General features: G+C 43.4%; 1 protein-coding gene across 4 annotated transcripts in view; it reads left to right on the top strand.

Moving 5' to 3' along the window:
• Window positions 1–4,042: 4,042 nt before the first annotated feature.
• The window catches only part of LYST (lysosomal trafficking regulator), a 149,838-nt gene continuing 134,966 nt past the window's right edge, over window positions 4,043–18,914 (top strand). For all 4 annotated transcript variants that reach the window (XM_037037323.1, XM_037037321.1, XM_037037322.1 and 1 more), the window contains exon 1: window positions 4,043–4,122. The gene's annotated coding sequence lies outside the window, so the exon portion shown is untranslated. The remainder of the gene's footprint in view (window positions 4,123–18,914) is intronic.

The following is an 18,914-nucleotide window of genomic DNA, read 5'->3' as shown; positions in this document are numbered from 1 at the left end:
TACTGGTGTGGAAGGTCTGGGGTCTCTTTTCCTTCTTATGTGGACACCAGTCCAATTGGATGAAGGCCCTACTCTTATGACCTCATTTACTCTTAATGACCTCTATAGAGCCTCTACTTCCAAATAGAGTCACACTGGGGATTAAGGCTACGACTCGGGTGGAGTCCGCCGGGGGAGCAATTCCATCCATAATAGATGGCACCTGTGATAAGAGGGACACTCAAGCATGGGGTCCAGGGCAGAGTCACCTGTTATGTAGGTTTAAGAGCAGTGTTGAGATAGGCTTCACTGAGAAGGTGAAATGTGAGCAAAGACGTGAGTTATCTATGTGGCTATCTGGAGAAAAATCATGTCAGGCCGAGGGAACAGCCAGTGCAGAGGCAGGAGTCTGTCTGAATATTCAGTGAACAGTGAAGAGGCCAGTATGTCTGCAGGGAGGCGAGAGCAGGAAGGGACGAGGATCCGGGAGTCCTGTGGTGTGGGCTCGGTAGGCTGTGGTGAGGACTTAGGTTTTGACCTGAGTGAAATGGGAGTCACTGTAGGTTTTTCAGCAGAGTATGCATGACATGATCTGATTTATATGTCCTTGTAGTTATGAAATTATTATTTTAATGTGTCCTGGTGAATCATTAGTGTGAAACTATACACATACACATTAACTGTATCTTTTAAAACCTTGATTTTAGAATCTAATTTTAAAGTCAAATTATCTGAAGAATTTCCTAATCACCAAGTCTTCTAGTGTGTGATATATATACCTGACTTCCTTCTATGTACCTATTACTTTATCTATATTCTTTCTTCTGCTGCATGTATATAATCACACATTTTTATGTTCAGTTGAAATCTTTTATGCTAAGTTTAATCTAATATGTATACTTAATATCTATATTGTAAAATATTCTTGAACAAAATCATTACTGTGGTAGCTTGGCTAAAATACTTTATAACTCAGATAACCAGAGAAAAGAATACTCACAAATAACATTACTTTGTGTCTTTTCCAAACACATAATATTTTGAGGGCCAATTGTATACACTGTATACAGATATAGGTATCTGTACACAGATATAAAGTCCGTTTCAGTCTCTGGCTTTAACAAAATCAGGATTATCTATTATCTTCCATTCCGGAGAAACAGAAACTTAACAATTCTATGACTTCTTTTGTCCATTTAAAAAAATGAGTCATTTTGAGATTAGTGGGTGAAACCTGAATTATAAGTAAGAGTAGGTTTAGTTATAGGTAAAACTGTGAAATAGGTCAAGTTTGACTTCTCTTCCTCTTTGAGTTCACATAAATTCACCAAGATCTCCAGTGCCTTGCACAGTACCTGGCACACAGTAGGTGCTCATGACATATAATTGACCCTTAAACAATAGGGTTCGAACTGCGTGGGTCCACTTATGCAGGTAGACTTTTTTCAATAAATATATAGTTGGCTCTCCCTATCCCTGGCTTTTGCATCTGCCAATTCAACTGCTGGTGGATGGAAAACAAACAGTATTTTCCCTGCACAGTTGGGAATCCATGGATGCAGAGAGCTGACTGTGGGCATTGTCCTACAGCATTTCAAGGACTTGAGCATCCGTGAATTTTGGTATCTATGGTAGGTGGGTGGTCCTGGAACCAATGCCTTGCAGTTTCCAAGGGCTGACCAGGTAAGTTTTGGGGGAGTCGAAAGTTACATAAAGAGTTTTGCCTATGTGGAGGGTTGCGGCCCCCGACCTCCACTTGTTCAAGAGTTAACTATGTTCGTCAAACAACTGACAGTTTCCCTAGACATCTCTTTCACTAACTTGTTAGGGATTTCGTATTGCAGGAGTAGAAAATTTTTTCTTTCTTCCCTTGGCTGTTCTACTAATTAAATTAACATAAGACAGATTTAAACAAATTTAAAAGACAGAAAAAACAAATTTAACTTTGTATGTATTGGAACTTTATGAAAATATGAGCCCCAAAGGCAGGCAATTGCAGGATGTCAAACTCATTTTCACAGGGGGCTACATCAGCCTCGTGGTTGCCTTCAAAGGGCTGAGTGTAACTTTAGGACTGTATAAATGTAACTACTCCTTAACAGTTAAGTGAGAGCTCAGTGCTGTTGTCAGGTAGAAACAAGGTGCCGGGCCGGCTAAAACAAGGTAGAGGGTTAGATTCAGCCTTGTGGGCCTTGTGTTTGCCACCTTTGAGCTAAGGACTTGAAAAGGGGCCTGGGGATTCAAAAGTAGAGGAGGGTTCTTGATCCGGAGATAAGAAGAGCAGATATTTGGTGATCCGGTGTTCTCCCCACTGTGCAGGCGACCTATCTAAATTCTTTTAGGTAGTTAAAGGAGAGGTCAAAGGTTTTTCCTGAATTTGTCGGGTCTTGATTATCTTTAGCTCAATATAATCCACATGCCAAAGTGGCATTTTGTGGGGTGGCGCATTCTGCTCTCCTTTGGGATATTGCCCATCCCTCCTGGAGTAGGTGCATTTTTAATTTTATTTATGAGAGAGAGAGAAACTTCGATTTGTTGTTTGATGCATTCACTGTTGACCCTTTGAATGTGCCCTGACCAGGGATGGAATTCACAGCTTTGTGGTATGGGGTCGACGCTCTAATCAACTGAGTACCCGGCCAGGGCCGAGTGTTTTTACTTTTAAACATTGCCAGAGGAAGTGGGCAACCTGTGCCCAAAGGTATGAACTTCTGAGTTCAGTGGGGACATGTGGCAAAGTGCGGGATTTTCCCAGAGAGCCTCTTCAAAGCTTATCACTGGACAATTACTACTCCGCTTGTCGTTGAGTCAGGTGGGAGTTGAAGACATTAAAAGCTGCATTTGGTATACAGCCTTAGGATATAATATTCCAAATTATTTCTATTTCTTGATTCCTGTGCAAAAATTACTGGAGTTGTTGATTCTAAACCAATTCCTGTCAATTTACAGACCAGGTACTTATAGTTTGCATTCCTAGGTAGACCTTGAATCTCAGACTCTCAGAGTTCAGGCCCTGTCCCACTACCTTGGACACCCTGCAGTGCTTGTCACAATTTCTGGGTGGCGAGGAGGGGTTCCTCTGAAACGCCCACTGCCCGCGGCCGCAGCCCGTCCAGCCCCAGCCGCGAGCTGGGACCGGCAGCCAATGTCAGTGATGCAGCCAGAAACAGACTTGTATTTAACCCACGGCCCCCACCCTCTGGAGGAGCCGCTATTTTAAGGTATATAACGTTGACAGTGAGCGCTGCACCCAAATGTGTTGAGCTAATTCCACAGCGGAGCGGTAAACCTCTTCACGATTCTTCAAAGAAGCCCAACCCTTTACAACTTACGCTGCCTCCCTCTCCCAACCCCTTTCCATATTTCTTTGATTACCATGGTCTGGACTAACACAGGGGACTAGCGGACAGTCCCTGTGTCACTTTTTCCCAGCTCTAAGGCACACGTTGTCACAGAACCTCTGGAGCGGGTGGGTACAGAGACAGCTGTGCGGGCCCCGCCCCGGGCCATTCTGGCTCCAGCCTCCTCCTAGCGGCTTGGCCCGCCCTCCTCCCTTCCCCATTGGCTAGATCCGCCCTCCTCACTTCCCCATTGGGTCTACGCCTCACTTCTGCGACGCAGGAGCTGCCCCGCCAGTGGGGGGCGGGGCGCAGGGTGCGGGCGGAGCCAGCGCGCAAGCGCAAACGGGCAGGTCTGGGCCCGGATGCGGGGGGAGGGGGCGGTGTTCCCGGTTTCCTGGGTTACCTGAGGGGGCGGGGGTGGGAGCTCCTGGCCCCGGCTGTGGTGGTGAGGACTCTGGGTTCGCCGTGTGAGGGGAGCGCGCGGTGAAGGCGGCGGCGGCGGCAGCAGCAGTGGTGGCGAGACTAGAGGTAAAGTGGAGCGGGGAGCCGACGATGCTGGTNCCCGCCAGTGGGGGGCGGGGCGCAGGGTGCGGGCGGAGCCAGCGCGCAAGCGCAAACGGGCAGGTCTGGGCCCGGATGCGGGGGGAGGGGGCGGTGTTCCCGGTTTCCTGGGTTACCTGAGGGGGCGGGGGTGGGAGCTCCTGGCCCCGGCTGTGGTAGTGAGGACTCTGGGTTCGCGGTGTGAGGGGAGCGCGCGGTGAAGGCGGCGGCGGCGGCAGCAGCGGTGGTGGCGAGACTAGAGGTAAAGTGGCGCGGGGAGCCGACGATGCTGGCGGGGGGCTGGTCCGGGACCCTCTCCGCGGCCTGGAGGGCAGCGGATTGGAGTGGTGGCTGTCAGCCTGGGCTGGGGTCGCGGCCCGACGCCCCGGCATGGGCTTCCTTTTCTTCTGGGGGCTCCGGACGCCTTCCCGCGGCCTTGGGCAGCCTCGAGCTGCAGCCGGAGCTTGGCGGCGCCGCGCGGCCACCAATACTAACTTTATTTCCCGGCGCGGGGTCGGAGGTCGAGCACGCTGCTGTCTGGACTGCATTGATTCTCGGATGCCGGGGCACCCCTACCCCGGCCGGGCCCGGACTGGCTGGTTGACCGCGGGAGCTGACAGTTTCCTCGCCACCACCCCCTGGTCGCTCCGGGAGCCCTGGCCCGCGGCTGCTCGCCCACCTGTCAAATCTCCCGCTCGTGCCTGTGACCTGCCTTGTCCGGGCGAGAGGCTCTCCGGAGGCTCTCTGGGACGTCTGCCGTCTGTCCCGGGCGCCGCCGGAGCCTTGTTGGGGGTGGTGGGGGGATTAAACTTATTGCCCCTTCGCCACCTGTGGGATTAAACTGTGGGGAAGCTCGGGCACCGCAGCGTGGAGGCCAGAGGGTGGGTCGTTCCGCGGCGGCGGGGATCAGCCCACAGGCTGTAAGAAGCGCTTCCCCGCCTCATTCTCAGCGGGTTGAGCAAAACAAAGCATTCCCTGTGTGCTCTGCAGACTTTACACACCCAGAGACAGCACTCGGTTCGTTTTAGGCAGATCGAAAATTTTGAGGGAGTTGAATATACGTTGGTGTTGGATTCGGACCAATGTTTCCTTGAATATTGAATTCAGCTCTCATTTTTCCTGGGCTTCAGTGAACAGATCGACACACCCAGCAACCTTATGCTAATAAGGTGTTGACTCTGAGCGTTCGTTTTGTAGGTGTAGTTAGTGAATGCGGGGTTATCTGTTTTAAAGAGCTTTACAAGTAGCAAGCAACTTTTTGCCTGATACCTCTTGCTGTCATCCATATTGTTACTGCCAAGATTGGAGAATTGGGACAAAAGGGGGCATAAGGAGGAAATGAGCTACATAGAATTTAATTTACACGAAAGCAATTGGTAAACTATGAAATTACATATACAGTTAGTAAATATTCATTGAGCACTTACTGTGTGCCACACAGTTTTCGAAACAGACAAAAACTGCCCTCCTTCATGGAGCTTCCATTCTACTGGGAGATAATAAATAATAAATTTGTGCTATGTCCCTTGGTGTTAATTAGGACTGAAGACAACGGGCAGGGAAGAGGGGGTTTAGGGAGCAGGGAGAGGGTTGCAATTTTAACTGGAGGTAGCCACGGAAGACTTCCTGGAAAAGATGACATTTAAGCACAAGACTGGAAGGGAGTGAGAGGGTGACCCCAGTACCTCTCTAGGGGAAGGGTGTTCAGAGGGAAAAGGCTCCAGCAGAAGCTTCCAGGCAGGAGCGTAGGGGCACGTTTGAGGAACGCAGAGAGGCTGGTTTGGCTTGGTGGAGTGAGCAGTGTAAGAGCAACAGAAGTGAAGTCAAGGTGGAGTGGGCACGGGAAAGCAGACTGTGCCCGGCCTGCAGGCCTTTGTAAAGACTGGGCTTCCACTCTGAGGCCCATCGCTTTGAATGGGGAAGGGATATACTCAGATTTGCTTTTTGAAAGGGTCCCTCTGGTGTTGGATGGAGGTTAGACTTTGTTGGTGGCGCTGGGGTGTTAGGAGCAGAGACGGGGGCATCAGTTTGGGGACTCTTGCCTTAATCCAGGCAAGAGATGATGCAGAGTGCAGTTGGTGGAGTGGTTGATTTCTGGATAAATTGAGGGTTGTAGAGTCAACGGCAGACTTCCAGAACACCAGACTTTAGGCATTTACTGAAGTGAAGTTTATGGGAGGAGCAGTTTGGTGAGAAGAAGTTGGTTAGGAGACCAGAAAATGAGACATCCAAATGGAGCCCATTCGTAGTAGACTGTCCTGACTTTGTACGGAAGACATGTTTTACCTTGTCTTGACTATAGTAAGGGCTTAATATTTTTACCTATGCACCGCCAACTTTCATGCTTATATTCTTTTTGGCTCTTTTGGAACAATCTAGTCATTCTTTTCATCAAATACAGTTTCGTTTTTATTTACTTGCCCTCAGTGTATCTGTATGGCTTTCCCCTCAGTTGTGGGGAAAGCCATTCAGTCCAGAATGCCAGAGTACCTTTTTAGTTTGTTGCTGTATTTAACTTGAACAACTTCCTCTGATTATTTTTTTCTGAATTATGCTAGATGCCTGACTTAAATTCAATAATTTTTTTAAGCCTCAGAAATCCTGTTATCAGATGTGGCTTCACATAGCCATTTATGAAATTACAATGGAAATGACCTGTACTTTTAATGCTTTACTATTAAGTCAGTGACATACAGAGAGTATCCTAATTCTTCTGTTTCATTAAAGGTGGCTTTAAATAGTTTGATCCCCGATCAGGGCACGTACAATAATCTACCAATGAAAATAAGTGGAACAACAAATGGATGCTCCTTTCTTTCTCTCTCTCTCAAAAAAAAAATCAATAGATGTTTTTAAAAGATGGCTTTAAATGAATAAGCCATCTCATGTTAAACAGAAATCTTATTTTTAAGTCAAATTATGCAGCATTTGGAGTAATAGAATTTGACCCCTAAGACTTATATCAAAATGTGTCAGACTCCTAGAATTTAAGATCTCCTTACATTAAGAATCCAGGTAATAAGCTAACATATATTTTAATTGATTTTTAGAGTGAGAAAAAGAAAAAGAGAGAAAGGGAGAGGGAAAGAGAGAAACATGGATTTGTTGTTTCACTTCTTTATGCATTTATTGGTTGATTCTTATATGTGCCCTGACTGGGGATGGAACCTGCAATGTTGGTGAATCGGGATGATGCTCTAACCAACTAAGCTACCTAGCGAGGGCTAAGCTAATATTTTAAAATGTATTTTCAACCTAATTATACCATGAAAGTATATAAAAATGTCACATTAATAACTAATTATAAACTTCTCTTGGAGTTGATGGGAATATTATATTCTTGTTGATACTGCTTTCTTTTGCTGTTACTTCTCACCAGTGCCTCTTAAGTCTCTTGGCCTTGGTTTATAGCAATTGTGGGTGACTTGATTCATTTGGAAATTTTGAACACTTTTTAGATCTAACTGCTGGGAAGAGAAAAAAGAAAAATCTTGTCTAATAATATGAAAGAGTAATGCTTAAAGTGTGATCATCTTAATTAAACAAGAAAGGAATCAAACAAAGTGAAACATTATTTCATTCAAATGTAATTCTTCAAAATTGAAACTCAAAATGATGAGGACACTAGAGCTTCTAGCCACTTTCAAGGAGTAGAAGAAATAGATGAATACTAAGGTAGAGGGCCACACATCCTTGGAAATGTTTGTGCAGTACATCTACTGCCCCTCAACTTCAAAAAGTAAAGAGAGTGGAAGATTTTTTTCCATAAGCCTGAAGAACTACATATTTTACATTTAAAAGTGGGGTGTGGGGAGGTAAAGTTGGAAAATGTGCATTGAACAACCTGACACTGACTGATTCCTGGAAAAATTATAGACCACATTGCCAAACAGATGCTTTGTGATTTGTGGTTAGAAAAGAAAGTATTGATTACTAAGATCCAGAATTGTATTTTTAAGAACAAGTTATGCCCTGACTGGTATGGCTCAGTTGGTTGGGCATCATCTTGCAAACTAAAAGGTTGCCTATTCAGTTCCCTGATTCCCCGCTCAGGGCCCAGGCCTGGGGTGTGGGCTAGGTTCCTGGTTGGGAGCCTGCAAGAGGCAGCAAATTGATGTTTCTCTCACCTATTGATGTTTCTCTTCTTCTCTTCCTCCTTCCCTTCCCCTGTCTCTAAAAATAAATAAATTAAATCTTAAAAAAAAGAATAAGTCATATTAAATTTAATTTCAGGCTCACTATGCTAAAGATGTAATAGTATTAAATAAGCTCTGTGTGCACACCACACATCTTACAGCATGTGCTCCCATTTATTGTTTCACTTAACCCTCACAACACCCCGTGCAGTAGGAGCCCTGGGAAGGTGCAGGAGATAGATGTGGGAGATCTTAGGAAGGACATGCGTAGGTCTGGGATGAAGGAGAGCATTCTCTGTTGTCTGACTGAGTGAATGGTGATGCTAGTAATTGATCTTAATTTTTAAAATGTGGGTAGAGGAGTAGATTTGGAGATATGAAGTTCATCAGTTCACATCGGTGTGGTGGAAATGGCTGTTTTATTTTCTTTGTTGGAACTGAGTCAGATATAATTAAATTTTAAAAATATGTAGGTCTGGCCCTGGCTGGGCTGGCTTAGTGGGTTGAGCATCATCCTGCAAAGCCAAAGGTCTCTGGTTCGATTCCCAGTCGGGGTGCATGCCTGAGTTTTGGGCCTGGTTCCTGTTTGGGGCGTGTGCGGAAGGCAACGGATTGATGTTTCTCTTCCTCTCTCCCTCCCTTCCCCCCACTCTCAAAAAAGAAAAAAAGACACACACACACTCAAGAGAGAATTCAGAATCAAATAAAAAATCATCCACTCAGTCAATATATTTTTTCAAACATGCTTGGTAAGGGAGGACAGTGAATAGAAGCTTGAGTGGGGCAATGTGATTAGGGAAGTTTGTTGTTCTTTAAGGGTGGAATAGTCAAGGTCACTTCAGTGGACTGAGAGAAAGAGGCATTGAGGGGGAAAATAAAATAGAAGTCACAAGGGGAAGAAGATGATCAGATACAACCTCAAAAGAAATGGAAGGTTTTGGAACATGAATGCAGGGAAAAGGGTTACCTTGGAGAGGAGTGGTAATGTGTCTTCCTATTTAAAAAAGAGAAGGGAATAGGGAGTTGATACAGGTATAGATAAGTGTCCAGGATGGCATCCCATGCTAAGTTTGAGAAGGAAGCACATGGGTTGGGAGTATGTTAGAAGGGAAAAGAAAAGTTACCTTGTGATTGGAAAAGGGAGCTGACCAGGGACAAGTGACCTAATTGCTGAGTAGTAATAAACACTCTCGCAATCACAAATGTAGAAAGAGGTCAATCAGAATGATTAAGCAATTTTCCCCAGTAGCTCCCTATTACAGTGCAGAAAGCAAATAGTTCTCTTGAACCTGGATGGGGATTGGAGGGGAAAGTGTGCTGGAGAACTGAGTGGGGGTGGGGTGAAGTTAAGGAGCTGAGGGTGGTCCTAAGGCTGCTAACTGATGGGCCAAACCATAGATATCCTGCTTGATTAAGGAAGAAAGCTGAGTCAAGATAGGCTGACAAATGTTGAGAATGAAGAGGGTGAAGAGTCTCAATGAGTAAGCTGCACAACTGGTAGAAGTAAAGGGGTACTAGAGCCAGGACGGTAAGCACTTGTGATGCGAGAGTCCTAATCTAAGATCCCAGAGGTGGGGCAACTGCAGGTGACGTAAAGGCCAAATAATGACCAATGATGGTAGTGGGAAGCCGAGATTAATAGTGCTAATTACAACAGTAATATTAATTAAAGCCACTGTTTACTGAGTACTACATACTAGTTGCTATACTAAGTGCTTGCCATTGATCATCATACTTATTTTTCACAACCATCCTTGAGGCACATAATAGAATCTCCATCTTACAAATGAGGAAACTGGGTCTCAGTGAGGTTAAGCAACCTTCTCCAAGGCACAGCTAAGAAGTACGTGAGACTTTCTAGCCCGCAAACCCTTATGCCCAGCTACTAAACCAGGCTGGCGTTCTGCAGAGTAGGGCTTACTGAAGGAGAGGAACTCAAAGAGTTCTAAATGCCAGTGTGTTGGGCTTAATTGTTTTTATGGTAAAAGGCCACCAGAGTAATAGGTCATTCATGGAGAGGAAGACAAGAGTTGTATGACAAAGTTCTCATTAAATGGAGATGATTGACTCAAAGGTCGGTAGGTGGTAACTATAAATGTAGTTATAACCTATAGAGATCCTTAACTGTGGATAAAATGGGATAATAATGATGTACAAGTCACTCTGGGAAAGCCGGATAACTGACTTGTCTTCCTGGCCTGGGATGTGAGTGTAGCTCTTTATTAAGAGGAAGAGATGAAGTGATCTTCCTGTGTGAAGGTGGAGAATGTAGGGACGTTTCTTAGCAGCAGAACTAGGATTCTTAAAGGTAGGGCGTACGAATCCAGGGAGGGAGGAGGGCTCACCTAGTTGTGCAGGAAAAATCAGAAAGGATTGGGGGTGGGGTAGGGTGATTATATAAATTAGTGACCAAACAGGTGTTACTTTGAAAATGAAAGGAATATTATTAATAGTTACCCTGAGGCATCAGGCATAAACCAGGGCTGTCCTGGCAAATTAAGATATTTAGTCATCTCAGTGATAGCTAATCAAGGGAGCTATCACCTTGGAAAGGGGTTGTGCTGTTAAGAATGATTGAATCGAGCCCCCGGCGTGAATGGAGTTTAGCCTAAGATTATGCTCTCCAGCCCCATGATACTACCCTGAAATGTTCTGGGTACATCTTATTCTATAAGGGTCTGGAGGTTTGAAGGAAGTTACAGGATAATCTCTAGATAAAGTTTTAGAAGGCATTAACATATAGGTAGAACTTGAAACCTTAGAAGTGGATGAGATAGATAGTCAAAGGAAAACACAAAGAAGAGAAGTGAGGAAGAGGGAAGAATCCAGAGGCTCACCAACATGAAGGGGGTGGTGAGGAAGAATCCCGCCAAGAAAACTGAGCAGTAGTCATCAGTAGGGTCAGGGGAAAACCAGAGATTTAGCATCTCCCAAGTCCAGAGAGCTGTAAGAATGATTAATAGTTTCATATGCTTATGTTCCTCAGAGAGGTCAAGTAAGATAAGGACTGGAATGTGTCCATGGGATTGGATTTGGCAGTTAGAAGGTTGTTGTTGATCTTGGCCAAGTAGTTCCAGTGGAGTAGTGTGGGCAGAAGGCAGAGTGCGGAGAGTGGTGAGGTGAGAAGACCACTCCCAGTGTAGACTCCCCCAGTCACCTTGAAAGAGGAGGTGCCAACAGCGTATATGAATGAGGGGGAACCCCCCAAATGGAATTATCATCTGGATGGCAGGCCTCTTGCAGAACAGGCTTCCCCTGCTAGGTGAGTGTTCTAGGATCCCATCTGTATCAGTGTACCAGCTGGTGGTGTTATGAGAGGCTGTGTTCAGCTTCTGTGAATTTCTTCTTGAGACTCTTTCAGTGTGTTTGCCCATGTCAGGATGGATGATTTATGAGGACATCTGCCCCCACCACTGAGTGTTTGGCAGTTTTTGGCTGAAAGGGCATGAGCCTTGTGCCCCACCCTCCCTATTCACCCAGTCTCACCCACAGCAACTTTTCTTTATTTCTCTGGATGATAAAAGTCCTCAAATGTTTTTGCTGATGTGGGAGAGGTGAAACAAAAAACGGCAGAAGCACTAAAAGGAATCAAAATCAACAAGTTCAAAACTATTTTCAGCAGTGGAAAAAACATCTCACTAGGATGTATTGCATCAAATGGAGAGTACTCTGAAAGTGACTGAAGTTTAAACCTGTGAGAATAAATGCATGTTTTTTCATAAATAAATTCCATGTTTTAGTCCCCCCTCATACACACAAAGACACACACACACACACGTAAAATTTAAGCAGTGGAGAAGCCAGTGTTGATGAGGGGTTAAAAACCAAGAGAAGCTGGAAGTCCATCCAGTGCCTCCTAGTGACATCTAGTCAGAAAGTGAGAGGAAGATGTCTCTTAAATCAAGTAAGACACTTACTTTATCAGAAGCTCAAATGGGTGGGGAGTGTTTGGAGAGATAAGTCCAATACCCAGAGAAAGCCATAGTGGGTGGTTTCTAACAGGCAGTTCATTGACAACTTGAACATTTTTCTTTACACATGTCTACGTTTCGGCCATAGTGATAGAAACTAAATTGTGATGTTACCCAGTATGGTACAAAAAGCACTAAGTATAGGCTAAACTTGAAATGCATGAGTTCAGAAAGTGTTTATCAAGTAATCCTTTCTAATTTCCATTCTCCCTTACTCCCGGTCCCCACTCCCGTCAGTCCTACTGTCTGTCCTCCTTTGTGAATGGCTGGAGAGCAACCCATTGAGCCACTGGACCTCGATTCAATCTCACTGTTATCTTTTTTGGTATGAAATGTTTTGTAACAGTACACACATTTGATTGCCTTAACTAATTTTTTTCTTTAGAAGGGAAGTTGTCACTGTATCTATAAGAATTGTGGAAGAATAAGAGGAAAGCAGCACTGTGGATCCCTGCGAGGTGTCTTTAAAGCTTATAAACATGTGTTCAGAATTTCTGAAACTTATTTTGCAGAATTTTTTACCTTGTACAAATATATATTGAACATTTATCGATCACTATGATATTACTATATAAATTATGCTTATTATTTTCATTTCCCACTTAGGATTAGGGTCCAAGCTATGTTTTTAGTGTTTTTTAGGAGGTGTAGAAAACTACCATGTGTACAGGTGATTGTAAAGAACTTTTAAACTGTACACTATAATCTTTAACCTAGGAAGAATAAACATCAAAGGTTTTATTGCTGACATTTTTTGTTTTTAATCTAAAAATCTTTGATAAGGTTTTTTTCAGGTGTTTCTGTAGCACATTCCTTGCTGTGGAGCAGAGAAGGGCTTTGCAAACGGACTTTGCAAATATGCAAAAGGCTTTGCATATTTCTCGGAGTTTCAGCTGTGGGAAAATTTCCTAAAGGAATTTTACTATTAAAGCATTTTCTATCAAAGTTGGTATTAAGTGAATGTTTATTTGTGGCACTGTGTTAGGCACAAATGATCTTTTAAAAAACAAGTAAGACCTGCTTTCTCTCCTTAAGGAAAGCAGAGTCTGTCTTGGAAAGAATCAGTACCTTCCGGTAGTACAGTGTGGTGAGAGCTAAAACAGAGGCATGTAGAAAGTAGTTCATTGGGAATTAATGGAATTTCTGAGGGAGCAGCAACGTGGGTTAAAAAATATCAGTGAGGTAGCGTTGAGAAAGTGCATACCCTTAGAAGAGGTGACTGGGCAGGAGGGTGGGGTGTGAGATGTGTAGAGAGACGAGAAAGGGTAGATGGTGGAGGAATTGCATAGCATGATAATGAGGAGTTGGGGTCTTATTTCTTAGGAATTGGAGTGTCATTTATGATTTTAAGGAATGTGAGTGACATTTTAGCCATTGTAGAATTTGGATTGGATGGAAGAAAGGCTGAGCAGAGGGACCAAGGAAGAGGTGGTTGGTATTAAGAGAGGAGATGGGAGCCTAGGAGATGCACATTTTGGCCTGACGTCAGAGGGCAAGGGCCAGATTAAAGGTGATGATCATAATGGCCTACAATTATTGATTTTACCACAGTCTGCCAGGCACTGTGCTATGCATTTTGTATGTGTTATCATTTAATTTTATTATTTGCAATTTTAGGTGTTCTTAGTGATTTGGTTTTATAGATAATTTATCAAGGTCTAGAGAGAGGAAGTCAAGTCCCCAAGGTCACAGAGTTAGTACGTAGCTGATGCAGAGGTGAACCAGCAAGCTGTCAAAAGGTGGAGTGAATGGGTAGAGCCATTAAGTGAAATAGGAATGAGGAAGCAAGAGCTGGTGTATTGGAGGAAGGAGTCAATGCTTGCTTTGGAGAATAGAAGTTGTATACAGAATATAGAGAAATTGCCTGGGTCTGAGTCCTGTCTCTGACTCGTAGTAGCTCTGTGACCCTGAGCAGTTGGCTAACCTCGCTGTACTTCAGTTTCCAACACATGAGGAATAGGGGTGTAGTAGTACTTTTGGGATTATTATGAGGATTAAACAAACTTCTGTAGTAAAGTGCGTATGCTAGTGCCTGTTGTGGAGTAATCAGTCATCGTCAGCGTTAGCGATATCATCATCTGTAGTCTATAAAAATCCAGAGATCCATTTTGAAGATGGATGCGCTACTTGGTGTAAAACTCACAGCGCTTTCCTTCTAGCAGGGATGTAGAGCCCAGGGGAGTGGTTTGCCTGAATGGGCCTCCGTGATTCCTTATAGTGAGACCTCACTTGTAACCTGAGTCTCGGAATTTTTATTTCTTTACGGTGCTCGGGATTGAACACAGGTTCTTCTTAGATACCTGGTTGTCCAATTAGTTTTAGGAAAAATGAATAGCTTTTGTTGAAGGACTTAAGTCTGATAACATTTTGAGGTCTTCCTCTGAATTTCCTTTAAAATTCTGCCTTGCTATGCTGTGCCTGTGTGCCCTTTATTTCCTGGTCAGCTTTGTCATGCAAGGAGCCAGAATGACCTTACCTCTCTGGCCAACTGCAGGTTTTAAGGCAGCTGTGATGGAGAGTATTGACCAAAATGTTGTGGGCTTGGGGAAGGGGAAGGAAACAGGCAGTGGTGTTTGTCACTTCCCTGAAACACACAAAAAAAGCATTGGGTTGGCCAAAAAGTCCGTTTAGTTATTTCCGTAAAATAAATGACGCATTTTTCAGTTTCACCCATAACTATTGATTTGGATATTTTGAGTATGTTGGCTCTTTCCTGCTTTCGGCTTCTAGTGGGTAGAGGCCACGGTGCTGCTAAACATCTTCCAATGCATAAAACAGCCCCACAGCAAAGAATTATTTGGTCAGAATGTCAGTAGTACCAAGAAACTTCACAAAACACTTTGACACATTGGATCAGTCACAGCACCTACTCCATACACTGCACAAATCTTTTTGTGTGTGTTTCAGTTGTGTTTTTACCTGTCTTGAAATAATAAAGCATAATATGCTGAATATATTGCACATTTTCTTCCATCATATATATAAAATGACTGCACAAAAATTCACCAATTTTGGTAAGTTTTTTAAAAATGTACACTGATATGACAGCTGTCATGATACAATCTAACAAAATTGTTTCAAATGAAGGTAAGACAACTAAGCACTACTACAGCCATCCCACGGAAAAAAGTAAACTTTTTGCCAGCCCAATATGTACACTTTCCTGGGGCCACTGCTTTCTTAAATTTCCACTCTTCCCCCCAAACCACTGCCATTTTCCATTTCATTGAGTTTTCTTTATTTGAACACACTGTACTATTCTACATAAATTGAAAATATTTTATTCATCACATTGTTATATTTTGACTTAGCCTAAATGCATAACACAGAATAAAAGTAGGCATAGTACAGCTGTTCCCCCCACACTTACTGGTTAAGGATTATTTTAGTCCTACATTTTTAGTAGAGACCATCCAAGTCTGATCCAACTCTTACCGCTGCTGAGCTGCAATCCCCGTTGGAGCCGAAGGTGTTGCTACATGCTACCATGTGAACCTTTTCTAGGAGCAGCAGAATTTTTTTCTGGTCGTTTACTTTTCTAGACATAGATGAGAAGTGTGGAAACATATGACAGAAGACAGCGCGAAGCAACAGAACACCTGAAGTTTGGGCAGCAGACTCTGTGGGCTGGAGGGGTGAAACGGCGTGGGACCACAGGCAGGACCTAATGGCACTTAGGGCCAGACCTCGCCACTGAACAGCTCTGACAAGTGGCTTTCTGAAAGGCATGGTTTGGCTGTTGGGAGTCTCTCAAAAATTTCATGCTGTTTTAGGAACCACAGTGGGTAGGAATCTGAAGCCCTAGCTGCAAAGTCCTATGACTTTTGGGATATCTCTGGACCTCCACCTGCCTTGTGGTTCTTATCTATAAAATGTTGAGGGAGGTAGTAAGGTGATTTTGCTGTCAGAGTGTTGATTCTAGAGTAAATTCTCGTTCTCAGATAATTCATAAAATCCAAACTCCCTAGCAATTTTCCTTCACTGGCAGTCGACATGTACTCCAGGGTTAGTTGAAAAACTTTGTTTTGAGCATGGCGGTCACTTCTTACAAATGTTGTGTTCTGAAGGTTCATTTCTAGGCTGGTGGTTTAGCATGTTAACCAACGCTTGCCCTTATTGACAGTGTTGCATGAGGTGTGTATAGTCACAGGGCTCCTCCTCCACCCCCACCCCCCCAGGCTGTTTCAACTGCCATGTCCCTGACTGGCCTTGAGAGAGAACCCTGGGAGGAAGGTTTGGGGAAGTGCTAAGATTGCGTGAGGCATATGGCCTCTTGTTTGCCTCACATAGCTACCCTGCTGTGGGAGACCTTTCCCAGATCATCGGAGCAAAGGGCTTGGAGGTGTGGGAATCCCTTCTCCCCTTGCCTGGTAGGCAGGGTACTAGTGGGGAGGAGGCAAAATGTGTTGCTAGCAGTTCCGATTAGAACACTGAATTTATTTCTCCATGGGACCGTGAGTTGTTCTGAAGGCTTCCTCCCGACATTCACTTCACCATACCACATTGGTATCTAAGGAGCTGGAGACCACCATCCAAACTTTACTAAGGTGTGTGATATTCTTGCAGTCAGACGGTCTTTAATGCAGAATTCAGAAGATCAAGTCAGTGTTTGTCAAGTAGGGCATGTGCACTAAGCAACTGCTGTAGTCTAAGAGACCATTATAATTTCTTTGAAGTTAATCTAGTTGACAAAAGTTGAATACTCACCCAAGTATGGTGAATTATCAATTATTATGGAGTTGTGATTTGTCTTGTGAAAGTTGTCAGTTTGCGGGATCATTAATCTCATTACTAACGTGGTTTTTAATGGATTCTCTGATTCAGTTATTTAATTTAGAACTTTGTTAAAGAATCATATCCTTCCCTAATCCACATTTTAAATTCTAAGAATTCTATAAAAACAAGGCCCATTAAAATATATTTTAATTTTCTATATTCAGCAACTATCAAAATTATCCATTACAACATAGGTTATAAAGGTGCTTATATTAATTAAAATATACATGGTATATAAATACTTTCTGTTTTAAGTGTGATGTGCTCAACACATCTAGCGTGACCCGAAGTTTGCAGGGTAAAGGCTAGGTAAACAGATAGTCACTTGGTGAAGTATTGTGTAATTTAATTCAGCTGACATGCCTTAACTAGCTTATTCCTCAAAGAGATGTCCGTTAATTTGCACAGGATTAGTTTGTAGTCTCTTTCCCCACACCAATGAAATTTTCTGCATTTCAAACATGTAATTATAAAAGCTTGTAGAGAGAGGTTTTAAGAGTTTGTTTCCAGGTGTGCAGACTGCAGTCTAGTGAACTTCAGTAAAGGTTCTGGGTAACATGTAGAGAGAGCATATTGCGTTAGGGAGATGTCTCTGCCGATGGTCTAATTTTTAATTGACCTGACAGCAGAAGGACGCCTGTGTCTTCTAATCTTCATTATTTTAGTTCCAGTTAATTAGCTCTAAAAATACCATGTAACGCCAAGAAAACCGCCATGGGAACTAGCCATGGGACCTTGGGCCTACAGGCTTCGGTTTTTGTCACCTGTAGAATGTGGAGTCGGAGAATATGACATCTGAAATTTCTGCCAGCATGAAAATGTATGATTATGACTTATCTGTGCTCTCTCCTTTATTCATGGTGTTTATAAAATGGTGTAATAATTTTTTCTCCTGAGGTTTTTTGATTTTTAGTCATGTGTTTCAAAGATCTTTGGGACCATCACTAATCAGTCTGTAATCAGTATGTATTGATCTCTGAAGAGATGGGATTTGGTATAGTTAGGAATCCATGTCCACCAACTCCTATTTTCAAGAGGCCACTTCAGACTGTGGCATGTTCATAGTCAGGAGAATTCATTGACTCCTTATTATTCTGCCCATTATTTTGTGTAACCACAATAATCCTGTGATCTGTAGCTCTGTTCTTTGTTTTGGCACATAATATATTTCTGAAAAAATTCTTTCCAATGGTAATTTCTCTACTACTACTGTAATTAAGAAATTTATCAAGTATATAGTATTGTTTTTAAAGGGAATTTGCCAGGATTTTTGACATTTGGTGAAAAGAATTGGAATTGATGTTATGTTTGATGGGAAAAAAGTATTGCTTTCTAATTAGGCTATAAGAATAAGTTCCTTACTATAACCTTTTTTCTTGTGCTTTTACTTTTAGTACTTCTTCTCTGTACAAGTCACAAAGCATGGAAAAGGCAAAAAATACAGAAGCTCCCTGCTTTTATTTTCAGCGCTTAGCTGAAAATGACATCCTCACAGCAGAACACCCGGTTTCCAGGCGGTCTGTGGTGAGGAAAGGGTGCAGTAACCTGTCTCTTCCTGCAGGTGGCACTCTGCCGCGCTGTGGACTGTGGGTGCTTAGCTTTTAAAATGGAATGTTTACTGATATTACGTAATCCCGAAGATCCACACACCCACTCTGTGTGTTAGGCATCTCACAGAAAAGGAAGCCAGACTTCACACAGCTCTGGATGGCTGGCTAGCAGTTGCTAGATTCCCAGTCTGCTGCCTGTGTTTTTACCACTGTCAAAATGCTGGCTGTTGCACCATTCAGAACAGACTCAGGAACCAGTGAAATAGCATGAGTAAGCAGATTAGTGCATATTTATTGAAATATTTATTGATGAGTAATAAACATTGGTTGAATGAGTGAATGAATGAAAGAATGAGTTAGTGAACAGAGGTACTATAGCACAACAGACTCTTCCCTTCTTATCACTGCGACCCCTGGGCTATTTGATAGTTCTCGAGAAGGAAACTTGGTGACCTGTGGTTGAGCTTGAGACTTTATTTTCAGTGGTACATGCAATGTCATTGGTAGTGCTGACTAAAACACAAAGTGACAAGATATTTTAAAATACCTAAAAGTGAAGAATGTGTGTAGTAATGACTTGCTGTAAAGGTCAGGTGTAGTACTACACGTCAGGCAGACAAA

This window comes from Sturnira hondurensis, unplaced genomic scaffold (genome assembly GCF_014824575.4).
Source record: "Sturnira hondurensis isolate 20B ecotype Veracruz unplaced genomic scaffold, ASM1482457v3 Scaffold0022977, whole genome shotgun sequence".
NCBI classification, from domain to species: Eukaryota; Metazoa; Chordata; class Mammalia; order Chiroptera; family Phyllostomidae; genus Sturnira; species Sturnira hondurensis.
The sequence above is the reverse complement of the archived record's forward strand: the minus strand, read 5'-3'. Positions and strand labels throughout refer to the sequence as shown.